Source organism: Papio anubis, chromosome 7 (genome assembly GCF_008728515.1).
Source record: "Papio anubis isolate 15944 chromosome 7, Panubis1.0, whole genome shotgun sequence".
Classification (NCBI taxonomy): Eukaryota; Metazoa; Chordata; class Mammalia; order Primates; family Cercopithecidae; genus Papio; species Papio anubis.
The window spans coordinates 28,512,354-28,527,178 of NC_044982.1; positions in this window are offsets into that span (position 1 = coordinate 28,512,354).

Genomic DNA, 14,825 nt, shown 5'->3' on the forward strand with positions numbered 1-14,825 from the left:
CCAGAGCCCATTCTTGGGCTCATATGTTGCCACTAGGCTATATGTGTCTGCCAAATAAATAAATGAGGCTCTTTCTTTCTGTCCCTTTTTTATCCCTGCATGGCTTCCCATATCCTGAAATACCATCACTTAAGCCCACTAGTCCCCGTCTTCCTACAAGAATACTGCTTTCCTGCAAAGGGGGCAAGGGCTGGACACACAGTAAGTGTTAGGTAAATGCAGACTGATATTACCAGGCCCCTAAGAAACATTCCTCTAAGCTAAAGATGATGGCTGCTCCCTTCCTCACTGCAGGCGTCTGCACTACAGGAAGACAGTGATCACATTTAGACAATCATGGTTATATGTAAAAGTTCTCAATAAGTATGTGAGAAATGACTTTTAAAAAAAGATGTGGGCACTTTTGAAGCTCATGGCAATTTCCACTTGTTTGGCTCCTATTCTGTGCCAGACATTTCGTGTGTGTTATCTCATTTAATACTCAAAAGAATTCTATGCAGCTGGAAAAGGAGGCTCAGAGAAGAGATTCAGACCTCTAGCTTTCTGGCTTCCAAATCTGTGCATTTCCCTCTTCCTCCTGTGCATCCAAAAGTATTCATCAAAGGGATCCAGCCCAATATCCTTCATCTCCTCATTTCCTTTACTAGATACCAGTTTTAGTTTCCTACTTTCTTTCTCCCCTGTCCTCATTAGTAGTTACTCTCTTCTCTGACCACTGCCCTCCATGGCTCCAGTACCTTGAGAAGCTCTCCCTCCCAAACCTCCCATTCTTTGCTCCCCATTCGATATGTAGTAAATGCAGATACCAGCAGACAGAATATTTGCACTAAAGGCTGCTCTGGAAGCAAACCAGAGTCCTATGTGAAAGGTAACTGTGAGAAACAGATTTCAGTGATTAATGCCCTATGCACATGGGTGATGAAAATAGATTTTAAGCAATTGTTGACTAAGAAAACCTCAAAATATAAAAATCTGGCATGTAACTATGGGGACCAGGGAATCAACCTCTTCCCCCACCAAATGCTCTGATGCATCTGTTTCCAAACTCTAACTTAACTGGTTCAAGGCTTCTCTCTACTTTGCAGCCTCTAATAAACGAGTAAACGGGCACTATCAATGCCAGAAACTGGGAAGAAAATTACCTAGAAATCTAGAAAATCAACCAGATATGAATAAATCACTTTCTGAAGAATCCAAATATATCAAGATCTTCACATTCTTAGTTTGTAAATAAAAGCTCTCTATCTTGTTTTTCCATGCCCCATCACCTTGTCTGCAATTAATCTTTAATTTATGTAACAAGTATGGTTCACTTTGAACCCTGATGATCCCACTTCCCCTTAGAGCTCAGGCTTGAAGCACATGAGGAACATGCTGCTGGGTGTGGGTGAGACTGGTACAGTGGAGACTTGGGAAAAACACAAGATGCCCTTTTTATTTTCTGGAGAAGTCAAGGAAAATAGATGGCAAGCTCATGGGTCAGACTGTCTTACTCTCCTAAGGCACACTCCGTCCTCCTTCATGTCAATCTCCAATGTGATATAAGAACAACTCCAGTGGAAGGGTAAGACATAGCAGATTCACAAATACAGACACGAAGACCTCTTTGCCTTGGCTCCCAAGAGTTTGTAGTCCTTGCTGATTGGAAGTGGTCCCCCATCCAGACATCTTTTATAAGCCATGTGCTGAATTTTTCTCTGTTTATACTTGCTCTTGAAAAATCTATCCTGATCCAAAGGACTTTATTAATTCTTTCTCTCTCTCTCTCTCTCTCTCTCTCTCTCTCTCTCTCTCTTCCCCCCACCTGAATTTTCCTCCAAGAGTTTGCCAAACTATTCTTGGGCATGGTTCTATTTATTAATTATATCATGTTCTGATTAGAGGGGATACAGCAGTAAACAAGACAGGCAAAGCTCCTGTTTTCATGTACGTTATATTCTAGTAGACATGATAGACAGAAAACAGTAACACACATAAACAAATGAGACACTTTCAAACAGTAATAACTGCCACAAGGAAAACAAAATCATAAGATTTGGTGAAAAAATAGCTAGGGGAAAGACGAGCCATTTTGCACTGGATGGTCAGAGAAGGCCTCACTAAAAAAAAAACTGACCTGAATCTTAACTGACAAGAAGAAGCCTATCACGCGAGAATATTTTTTTTCAGGATGATAAGACAAATATTATTTGGTAAAATTCCAGCTAAAAGGTAAATAAAATCCAAGAAATAGCACTAAGGTGTGTCATTCTTAGAAGCTGGTCTATAAAATGAGGTGGCAGACATTTACTATAGGAAGGACATGAGAACAGGGGAGAATCAATGAACTAACTTTTTTTAGCCTCAGTCAACGTTTTATAGCATCATGTTTAAGAGAAGAGACTCTGAAAGCAAACTACCTAGTATCAAATTCTGGTTCTACCACCTACTAACTATGTGACCTTTGGAAAGTTATTTAACTTCTCTGTGCATTGTTTTCATGATCTGTAAAATAGTTGTAATAATAATACTTACCTCATAACGTTGTTGTGAGAATTAAATTATTTAATATATGTAAAGCACTCAGAACAAATCACAGAGAGTAATAAGTAATAATACTACATAAATATCATCTTCATTGTTAAGTTCATCCTTCATGAACATTCACGAACACAACATCAGGCATTCTCCCAGATCACTACTCATGGCAATCATTACAAACACCCCTGTGCAAATTGAGGGAGGCAGATCCAAGCAAGAAGCTGATTTCAGGCCTATATTTGAAGACTTAAAAAAAAAAAAGGCACAAATGAAGAATCAGGGTGTGTAAAATTATTAAAACCTCTGCTTCCTTTAGAACCCCCTCAAGGCACACAATGTACTAATAACACTCACATTTAGTTTATAGAAGCCACAAAGGGAGGCCCAGCATTCCCAGGTCTCTTCTTGACTACAGTCACTATCTAAAGTCCAGCATTGTCAGTAACCAGATATCAGTATTTGTCAGGGCAAAAAAGCAGTTGTCCTGCAGTCACAACTCATCTGATTCCTGTGTGAGTTATAAGTTTGCCCAAGGCTCACTCCCAGCACATATCAGCTAGCATATTAAAGGTGCCCGACAAATGCCTGTGCAATAAATGAATTGTAGCTCTTTCATTAAGTTTGTGCTTCAAGTGGACAATAATATAAAGCATCTACTTTTGCCCCTCACCACCAGGAAGAAAACTAAATGAAGCATTATAAAACTACCAGTTGGCATCACAGAATAAGAACACATGTGGAAGTGGTCATTAGTTTGTACAATGGACATCCATCCAGCAAGTCCTCACAAGCTTGCTACTCTGGTTCCATCTCAACCCTCCTGTGCGGCAATAATTATCCTTACAACTCTTGTGGGCAATTTCCCCTCAAATTTCCTATGAAAGTGCATTGCTTCCAGCACCACGGAGAGCTCTCAGAAGCTGCCGTCTCCGTGGGGACGGCTCCGTCTTCTCAGCACCACGGAGAGCACCATGAGACTCAGCAGGTGTACAGGACCTAACTGAAGTACCCCAAAGTGCCCCAACGTCCAATAAATATCAAAAGAATCTACTCTCCTGCAGCAGGGCTGGAAAGAGTGGGTCTGAAGGCAGCTGACTAACGATTGCAGTTTTTGTGCCAGATCAGCATTTTCCCCCCCAGCCCCCAGCAGTTAAATGCCCAAGGTGAATTCAAAAGCCGAAGTCCAAATTGTGATCAGATCAACTTGGCTGCACCAGACGAAACTGATCTTATCTGAATGGTGACTTTATTCACTTTGGAGAGCAGAACTCATTACAATAATAAGGAGCGACAGAAATGGGAGGAAGAGCAATCACAGCAGATCCAGGGAAGAATTCACTTTACTATCATTTTGGAGGATTAATTCTAAGCTTCCCTTCTATAAACGTCATTCTTCACTCTAGCAGGAGGTTCAGGGTCTGAAATTATTCTAGCTGACTTGCAAAATGCATCACTTTGCACCTGATTTGCAGTCCATTTCTGCTTCTTTCTACTAAGCTCAATGATATTTGTTTAATGGCCACTTGGCCTTCTGCATATCCTACTGAGCTGGTGTGAGGAGGTGCACATGCTGGAGGTCACATGGTGGGTCACAGGTGTTCACAAAGGTCTGAGAGTGTGTAGGTAAAGAAAACAGAGTGTGACTACACAAGCACAGAAGAGGTGTATGCACTCTCACAAAGAATAGAGCTGCTTTAGCTGCAAGAGGGAGAGGAAAGAGGAAATGTGTTGAAGTAACTGTAGGTGCTTAAGATAACATATTATTTCTAGACCTGGTCCTCACTCTAGATCCCTACCTACTAGCCAGCTTAAGTGAGAGGATTTTATAATTACCCGGAATCTTCTCATTGGGGATACTAAGTATTTCCAGTCTCACTTCCCAAACTACCTCCTAAATGCTAGTCCACTGCATTAACTGCCTTTTGTTGAACTTGCACTACACACTTTTCACACACCCATGTTTTACTCATGCTGTTCCCTCATCCCCAAATTCCCTTCTACTTCCTCCTCTCCATCTTCTCACCCAGTTAAAAATATATTTCTTTTAAAAAGTATATGTCTATTTTTAAAAATGTGGGGCCGGTGCGGTGGCTCACACCTGTAATCCCAGCACTTTGGAAGGCCAAGGCGGGCAAATCACGAGGTCAGGAGATGGAGACCATCCTGGCTAACACGGTGAAACCCCGTCTCTACTAAAAATACAAAAAAAAATTAGCCAGGCATGGTGATGGGCACCTGTAGTCCCAGCTACTCAGGAGGCTGAGGCAGGAGAATAGCGTGAACCCGGGAGGCAGAGTTTGCAGTGAGCTGAGATCGCACCACTGCACTGGGTGACAGAGCGAGACTCCGTCTCAAAAAAAAAAAAAAAAAAAAAAATGTGCTTCAAGGCCTAAATCAAGGTTCGCCTCCTCACAGTGCTGTCCCTAACTCTCCCTCCATAATAATTACTTGTCTCTTTGTTCTCACAGCAAGCTATTTTTAACACCTATTAGAATTATTTGTTTGCATGTCTCTCTCTGTCTCTTTTAAAAAAAACTCATAGATTTTAAACTCCTTGAAAGCAGGGATTTTTCTTTTTAATCTTTGTATGTAACCCATCCTTATGCATACGGTTTCTTGCTTCTCACAGACACATCACAATACATTTTAAGTCAATAAATAATTGAATAAAACTTAACAACATAAAGCATAATATTTTCCTCTGTCATCTTTCACCTAAAATCTGGTATTATAAATAACTTGCAAATGGACAAAGTTTGTCTCATGCTCATTTTCTCCACTAGCTTAACAATCAGGAAAGAAAGGAAAAGGAGTTGACCTGAAGACTCTCGTGTCACTGGCTAAGACGAAGCTTTGCCATAAAATTAGAGCACACCTCGGTTTCTCTCACTTGTGCCAGTGGTGACATGTGTCCAGCTAATAGTCAGGTTCTGGACTCTACTTTGGCTTTGAGGTGCTCACTTGGTATCTCCTACCCTTAGCAAACTTGTCTGAACTTGACTTCTAGCTTTTCAAGAGTTATATCTCCCGCCCTTAGCAAACTTGTCTGAACTTGACTTCTAGCCTTTTAAGAGTTACAGTGTCTCCCTGGTTTTACAAGTCCTAGCTATTCCTTCAAAATTCTTTCTCCTACCTTCTAGCTATCTACCGCCTCACTGAGCTTCAGGTGCTGAATCCTTCAAAGTACCTCTGTGCCACATGACAATGTATCATACCAGAGTAACTGTATGTGTGAGTGTAGATGTAAATATGACCAGACACAGCATGTATATTATTCAATTCCTCACACTCAGAACATCACTCTGTGTGCTATTATACAAAGGTCAGTGCACACTCCCATTAGGAATGGTGCACTTCGCAACTCCTCACAGGAAGAATGTTGATCAACTTGATGCCAGAGAAATGCCTCCGTCGCCTCCCTCAAAACCTCTCTATCTAGAAGCAGTTGTCATTTCCCAGCACCTGCATCCTCTACATTCAGCACTCTCAGGATGGAGTCTGACCAATGGGAGGAGAAAGTGAAGGTTGCTGAGTCTCAGAGAGAGGCTGGCTCATCACTGGGATCCTATGACAGAGGCTGGTGCTGGGGTCTGTTTCCCAGATTCCCAGTGTCTCCATCCCATGCACTTCACATCACCGGTTTTTTCATGCATCCTTCTGCCCACCTCATCTTGTCCAGTTCTTTTCAGTTTTCTTGGCTGAATTTTGGTGGATTAGGACCTTCTTATCTTGCTTAGCTCACTGCAGTCTGTGTCCTTTGCTTTTTGTTTATCTACTTCCTGACTTCTGAGCCCTAAGTGGGCCCTGTGTTCTAGGATAGTGCAAGAATCTTGCTTTTCCTGCCACCTACACTATGGCAAGATGAGAGGCACTCAGGGCACTTGAGAAGGAAGAGTAGGGCGAAGTAGCACTATGCTTAATATGCCTAGGGTTCCATTATTGGAACACTAAGCATGTGGGAATTATTTATATCCTACTGCTCAAGGTCATTGTCAAGGTCTGATTGCAAAAATTCAAAAAATTGCAACCTCAGGCATAAATGGGTTAACAGATGCACAGTCCTGCATCCTGAATGATCAAGTCTCACTGTAATCAATTTCTGAGGACTTAGTGGTTAATTTGCACTATTCCAAGATCATTTCTCATTTTGTTCCCAGTAACTGCTGTTTCCTCTGGAACCAAAAGAGTTAAGAGAGGCAGCCCACATGTAGCATTATACTGAGTTTAAACTTAGCACTGCCTCTTCAAGCTCTGGGCTCTACCTATCTTGAGCCTCAGTTTTCTCATCTGTACAATAGAAATCATAGTTAACTGAGGACTGCAATGACTATAAATCAGATGATGTAGGTCAATACAATACCAAGCACAGAGCAAAAATAGTATGTGTCTATGCTGAGCCCTGTGGTGCAGGCCTGTAGGACTTCTGTGGTTAGTGTGAACTTGCGGCAAGTGGGGGCAGCAGAGGGCCACTGGGGGAGTGGAGATAAGCCTAAGAGGCCCAGGTCTTCAGAATCCTTGATTCCAAGGGACAGGTTCCAGAAACAGACACATCAAGGTGAGTGGGATCCTCTAACAAGAAAATACAGAAGAGAAAGCAGGTAGGGCAGAGGCCCAGGTAGGCACACAGAGGTCTACCTGAGTTCAGTGGGTTGTGAGGTCAGATGTCTGGAATTCATGAGAGATTGGCACCACAGAGCCAACTAGGCCAGCTGGAGAGCCTGGGGGCACCTGACAGAGGCCAAGAACCCTGCAGTCACAGAGATTTCCCCTTGAGTGCCTCCCAGAGCCACCATGCCATGGAAAACAGATTTTTGTCAGCTCCAACACAGGCGGCCCACATCAGCAAAATCATTTTGTTGAGAGAGGTTGGTTTTTATTATGTATAATAATTTACACCCTTAGTCCAACTATAAAGGTTTAAGACTCTCTTGGGCTGACAATGCCCCTGTCTTGAGGCCCTTGCTAAAAAGCCCATCCTTTCAGCTGCCTTGTCTCATATTTTCCAGCTACAAAAATAAATCTCAAGTGTCCTGGGGAAAGTGTCATATATCTACCTCCGACATCTGGACTCAAGTTACATCACATATAAGAAGAGGGTGCTGGATCAGAACTCTTCTGCTTCTCAAACCACTAAGATTCAAAAGCTGAGAGTATGGTTTTCCTTCACTCACCTTGTGCTAAGCAGCAGCTCCACAATGAGCAATCTGCTTAGGAAATAACATTATGTTACTACCAGGGACCCTCCAGTAGCGGGGCATCAGAGTAGTTCATCTGCCCCCATTAGCTACTGGGGCTTTTTTTGTTTTTTGTTTGTTTGCTTGTTTGTTGAGACAGGTTGTCATTCTGTCACCCAGGCTGGAGTGCAGTGGCATGATCACGGCTTACTGCAGCCTCGACCTCCTGGGCTCAGTGGATCCTTCCACTTCAGCTTCCTGAGTAGCCAGGATTATAGGCACATGCCTGGTTAATGTTTGTATTTTTTGTATAGACAGGGTTTCAGCATGTTGTTCAGGCTGGTCTCAAACTCTTGCCCACCTTGGCTTCCCAAAGTACTGGGATTAAAGGCATGAACCACCCCTTCTGGCAAGGAAAGCTCTTTAAAAAGACTTGTCTATGCCTAGGCCTCCATTACCAGGAATCTTTATTTTTTTATATATGTTTTATCTTTTTAGTCTGGTATAGGACCAAGAATAATGGTTAAAATATCTACTGACCATTAAGGCATGAGCCCCAACCACTCTGAGGCATGCTGGCAGGTACATCATACCTGCATGTACAAATTAGGTGTCAACCTAGCCAAGGGGGTTTGTTAGTCAAGCAGCCCAGGTGGTTCTAATGTGCAGAGTGGTGAGACATTGGGTTAGACTTTGCCTCTGGGTAAATATCCAGTAACTGAGGATTCTCCAGGCATGAAAGCAGTTTACAATTAAACCCGCCTAAGAAGCTCTGTCTGCACTGACAAAGAAGTCAAGATGGGGTTTTGGTCACGAGGCACACACACAAAGGATCATGTGGTCTTTGAGGGCAGGAACAATTTTGTCTTCCTCTTCGAATTTCTGCTGCCTCTCACAGTGCCTGGCACGTAGGAGGTGAATGCATCTGATGAATGTATGATTGAATGAATGAATGGCCCTGGCTTTCTCGTGGGCTTCTGCCATGAGGCAAAATGACACACACAGCTCCATGGAGAATGCATCACCTGTGTGCAAATGCTGCTCACACTTTCTGTAAAGCAGGCTTTATCTTTATTGGATGAAGGGAAGGGGGTGCTGTTGTTCATTTTTCACATCAAATATTTCTGGGCAGTTTGCCTAGAAATCACTAAGCAGTTTGCAAGGAAATGGGGATTTCTTGTCTTTGTGTAACCACCCCACCCCTATCCCTCTTTGGGGTCCAGGAAAGCTTTCTGTGTGGGTGAGTTTTCAGAGGCACCAGCCAAACCCTGTGTTCTTGTCTCCAGAAGTTCTGACGGGTGATTCAGCTCTCTCAGTCCCTTAGTAGGTCCTTGGGCCTGCAGTCCCAGCCTGACCATGTTGGCCCTTTGCCCTTGCTTCTCCTGCAAGAACCCCCACCCGCAACCCCAGCAGCACTGACCCATTTCTACCTTCTGCACTGTGGTGTAGGTCTCTGACTGAATTGTGGGGGTGGGGGAAGAGGAACAGACTGCCATTTGGAATCTTAATGAGACCAAGTCCATTTCATGATGCTGTCATTTCATATTTCACCGCTATGATGATGAAGGCTCAGGAGGCCCCAGACCGACTTTCTGCTTTGCACGCAGGGTTCTGAGAGGCAGGAAGAAGGAGGGAAGTGGCTGACAGACAGCAGGAGACCACACCCCCTTAATCAGCCTCCCTGCCCGCACCAAAACCAAAGTGGTAGAGGATGAGTCTTTTCCTGGGAGATAAAAAATGAGACCCAAATGCATGAGGCCAAGGAAGGGGTTTTCACCAGGTGAAAAAGAGGAGCCAAGATCAACACCGGGCAGGAAGGCAGGAGCCACTCCCTCACTGCCAAGCTCTCGCATGTTCTCAAATACAAACAGAGCTGGCCTCGGGGCATCGTAGAAATTGCTATTATAAATTCAGATGGTGCACCAGGGGGTGCCTCATTTTCTATTATTGTGGTTGGTCTCGTGAGCCACTCCGGCAATAGGATCTCAAAAGTGCAAGTGCTACCCCCGGGGGCACCGTTAGAAACACATTATTTTAAAGCACTGCAATAAAGCATGAACTCAAACAACTTCATTGAAATAAAGATTAATACGGAGCATGTGTTCCTCAGCCTCCTCCCACCCACACACCCCACAACTCATACCTTTTTCCCCACATAAACACCTGGGGATCCAGTCCACTGGCCTATCTGCCTTGCCTACAGCTCAGGGCTTGATAAGATATAGGACACAGAACTTGAGTGACCATGAGGAGAAGAGGTGTAGGAAGGCCAGGCAGTGTCCAAGGCAAAATGTGGAGAAGCAAAGGGATCATTGTGTTGTGATTCCAGGCCCTTTAGCCTATGGGATGCAGTGGAAAGAGGCCTGGACGAGGAGTCAGGGGCCTTGGATTCTTGTTCAGGTCCAACTGTTAACTTGAGGCATTAACCTGAGCATAGCATTTAACCTCTCAGAACCCCAATTATGTTTTCTATAGTCCTACTCTTCCTGTTTCACAAGATTTATGGGTTGGAGGCAGTGGACGAAACAAGATAAGGCAGGTAATACAAAATGTTGTGAAAACTAAGATATGCCATCCCAACATAAGATACGTGTCCTTTCTCCAGGGTGTGGTTCAGGAGGAAGGGGCCTCAGTTCTCAGCCCACCACGGGGCTCAGATGCAACACCTTCTTCTAGCTCAGCAGAGGAGGGGACTGAGGGTGGGAAGGCAGGTAGCTCCTACTGCTCAGAGCTGCCAGGGCTTGGAAGGGAATTGACAAAATGGGACACTCCAGGCTTTTTTCATACAGGCCCAGGAGATACAAGCAGGACAGTAGAACTAGACCGGTGAAAAAGAAAACCCAGTGACCCTCTGCTCACAAAGGCTTGGAGGAAGAGGATGTGGGCTCCAAAAGGGAAGCACTAAATAAAATAATATTGCTGAAATTCATAACCTTCCATTCAACCAGAGAGCACTGAGCCCCTTCCTTACATTCTCTAATCTCCACAGAGGGTAGGGAGTAAGAGATAGTCTTCTACCTGGACAACAGATGGGACACAGATAGCTTATCTAACTCAGGAGGTAAAACCAGGACGAGGACGCACAGATACTGGCCTCTAATCCAGACTCCTTTCCTTAGGACCCGGGTCTTGAAGAGGAATATTTAGAGGTAGCTCTCAATTAATGGAAACTATTAATCAGATGGGGCTGTCTACAATGAATTAACAGACATGAAATAAAATTCATGCTGCAGGATCTGCCTTTTGTTCCAGATTAAGAGAAGATCTCAGGATCTTCCTTGAAGCCTTGTCCTGTTGTAGTTCAGCAAGACCTTATGGGGGTGACTGGGAACACTGGAGACCCCTGGGCGTCCAGGGAGGAGAATAATGGTGAGGGTCTGGCAGGGGGGTTAGAACAGAGCACGCTGCAGTCACTACCGCTAATGTCATAGAAGAGGAAAAAGGACTAATTAAAAGTGGGAGACAGATGCCCCAGTGGGTTTTGCATCTCTTTTGCTTTCTGTTTCTGGAAGGGAAAGAGGATTGTCATAAAAATAACCGAACTGACATCAAATATTTAAATTTCAGAAATGGAGGATAAAGGAAAAAAGTAAAATTGAAAGTGAGATTAAAATATTCTGTAAACAAGGCAGGAAGCCAGTCTGTGAGAGGAGGGCATTTTCGTCTCCAGCTTCGTGGGTGTCACGGCCATGCCACACCAACATGCTGCGTGCCGGATGTATCCAAGGAAAGGATGCACTTCATGTCTGAGGATTGGAGAGTTGAGGCAGCAAGCTCAGGTCACAGGGCCTGTGTGGGCTGGGGAGGTTGGCTCTGTTTTGTGGGCCAGACTGTACTTGTCGCTCCAGCCCACTGCCTCTGAAATGCACATCACTGGCCATTAAGGGGACCAGGCAGAAATGTGGAGGAGGCAGTGAAGCCCAACTATAACATCAGAAAGCCAGAGTGTGGGCCAGCCATAATAGCTCTGCCTCCAAGGGCCGTGCATGGTTCAGCATGAAATCTTCAGTGAGACATGAGAAGAGGGAAGACGAGAAACACAAATTCAGGATCATGGTTGATAAAGAAGTGACTGAGAGAAACACAGATACCCTCTCCATCCTTTCAGGGATGCATGAACTCTCCTTGCCACTGTAACCTGTGTTATGCTGGGATGGGGGAGGCAGCAGAGCAGAGTGGAGAACCAGTCTTGGAGCTGTAGTTATAGTTGTCTAGTCAAAACAAGCTGCAGGTCAGGAATGCAGATTTGGAGAGATGTGTGGGACTCGGAGCCTGAAATATGGGAAGGTGTGGAGTCCAGGCAGATGGGCCAAGTACATTAAGATAAAATAAGCAGATGATAAGGCTATAGCAGAGCTTCCACAGTGGACTCAGCCGGCATTTGTAACTGAATAGAGCAAGCCTGGGTTTTCAGGTGTGGGCAGTTGATCCAGGGAGTTAGGAAGTGAGTGAACTGTTTGGTGACGGTAGGACTACAGGGATCTAGAGGAAGGATGGGGGACGTGGGATGTCAAGGAGTTTTTCCTACTGGAAGCTTCGAGAGAGGATAAAGGGACAGAAAATTAAACTTCCAACAGAAAGGCTGCTGTGTGAAACATGTGTCCCCACCCATGTAGTGTTCAAGTAGCATCTGAGTGGAGATTTCCAATATCAAGGTGGCAGCTGTCCTACATGAAAACTGAAGATCTCAGGCCGGGCGCGGTGGCTCAAGCCTGTAATCCCAGCACTTTGGGAGGCCGAGACGGGCGGATCACGAGGTCAGGAGATCGAGACCATCCTGGCTAACACGGTGAAACCCCGTCTCTACTAAGAAATACAAAAAACTAGGCCGGGCGCGGTGGCTCAAGCCTGTAATCCCAGCACTTTGGGAGGCCGAGACGGGCGGATCACGAGGTCAGGAGATCGAGACCATCCTGGCTAACACGGTGAAACCCCGTCTCTACTAAGAAATACAAAAAACTAGCCGGGCGAGGTGGCGGGCGCCTGTAGTCCCAGCTACTCGGGAGGCTGAGGCAGGAGAATGGCGTGAACCCGGGAGGCGGAGCTTGCAGTGAGCTGAGATCCGGCCACTGCACTCCAGCCTGGGCGGCAGAGCGAGACTCCGTCTCAAAAAAAAAAAAAAAGAAAAAGAAAAAAAGAAAACTGAAGATCTCATGACTCCATGACATTTCTCTTCCTCCTACCCACCCTGCCATGATCTAACCCCCATACACACATATTGTTACCTTCCACCACTCCTGTCACCAAATTAATAGGAGAAACTGGTTGGATAATGGTTCTAACATATATACAAGTCCACTGAAATGCAAGCAAGTGTTCTATCAAATAAAAACTGGGATCTACTATAGTCCAAAAGCCAGACCTAAGACTGCTTTCTTTCTCTGGATTATAACCATCTGAGTGTTGCCACAGAGTTCTTACACCCTCATGGGGAGACAAGACAATCTGGTCAGCATCTCTTTGGCTATAAGGGGCTCCCCTGTGTGATACATGAGCACTGTAGCTCAGAGCTCAAAGGGAACTGTGGGGTTCCTGGTACTTGTCTGCCCAGTAGCATTGCCACCCTGTCTCCCAGATAAGCTCAATTTTGTTCCAGTATCAAGCAACCACAGCTTTATGAAAGGCTAACCCCAGCCCCAGGGAATGAATTTTGATCAGTCCAAGCCAGTGTAGTCATTCCATTCCTCTTCCTAGTGACTGGTTTAGAAAGGGGCAGGTGATGCCTTTCTGATTAATGAGAGTTGAAGGAGAAACCTGGGCTTCTGGGAAACTTTTTCCTTCCTCTTCAAAACAGCCATGTAGCATATCTTCATGTGATGCCATCTTGAAACCACCTTGGGACTGTGAGGAGAAGCCAACCTAACAGGATAAACCTAGACTCAAAGGATGGGAGAGTGCAATGAGAGAAAGAATTTGGAAGTATATTGGAGCCACAGATTTAACTAACTCTGGTTTGCCTATATAGACTTTTTGTTCTTGGAAATGGCATAATATTTACCTTATTATTAAAATCACTTTTCTTTGAGTCTTATGTTACCTACAACTCAAAGCATGCTCCTTGGTAGCCACGCCATACTCCTCTCACCTTTAGGGCCTTTGCACATGCTTTTCCTTCCATCTGGGCTCTCTTTCCTCCCCATCGCTCCTCCACTTGGGTAATGCTTACTCATCTCTCAGGTTTCAGCATAGTTATCGATTGCTCCAGGAAGCCATCCCTGACCTTCTCACTTCTGCTCCCCCAGCACCCTGTACTTCACCTCTCACAGTGCTTACCCCACTGTTTGACCCTACTCTTCCCTAAGCTGTAAGTTCCATGAGGACAACAGTAAAGGTTTTGTTGACTGTTCCATCCCAAGTCTAGCAAACAGTAGTCACTCAACCATTTCATTCATTCAACAGATAAGAATAGTGTTTAACACTTAATAAGCACTTTATATGAACCAAGTTCTATTCTAGGCATCTTAACCTTCACAACAACCAATGAAGTGAGAAAACAGGCACAGAGTGGTTGAGTCACTTGCCCAGGGTCACACAGCTAGAGAGTGGCTAAGCCAAGATTTTAACACAGGTGGTCTACCTCCACCACAAAATAAAAAAACAATTATTGAGCACTTACCACATCCAAGACATAGCTCTAGGTGCCGGAAATACAGTATGACCAAGACAAAGTTCCTGCCTTTGAGGTGCTTCCATTAAGTGGGAGGAGATGATAATAAGTAAGCAAATACATGCATACATATATTGAATGGATGAGTGAGCAACGGGAGATGCATGATGTAAAGTAAAGCTGTGCGGAATACACACTGGCCTTGAAGTCCTCATACTTAGATTTAAACCCTGCCTCCTCCATTACACGATGATATGACCTTGGGCCAGTTACTAACCCCTTCTGTCCCTCAATTCTATCAGCTATAAAATTGGAATAAAATGAGGATACTTGTAAAACAGGCTTTCACCTTCTCTGCTACATACTAGGGCTTTAATAAACGTTAGTTGAGTCTGGATCCGCACAAAGTATGAGCCTCATGAAGAGAAACCAGATAAGTCTTAGAATTGCAGAACTGGCTGAGAGAGTCTACAGAAAATCTAATTGCTAAATTAGAAAAGGGTAATTTATCTTCCTGGATTAGA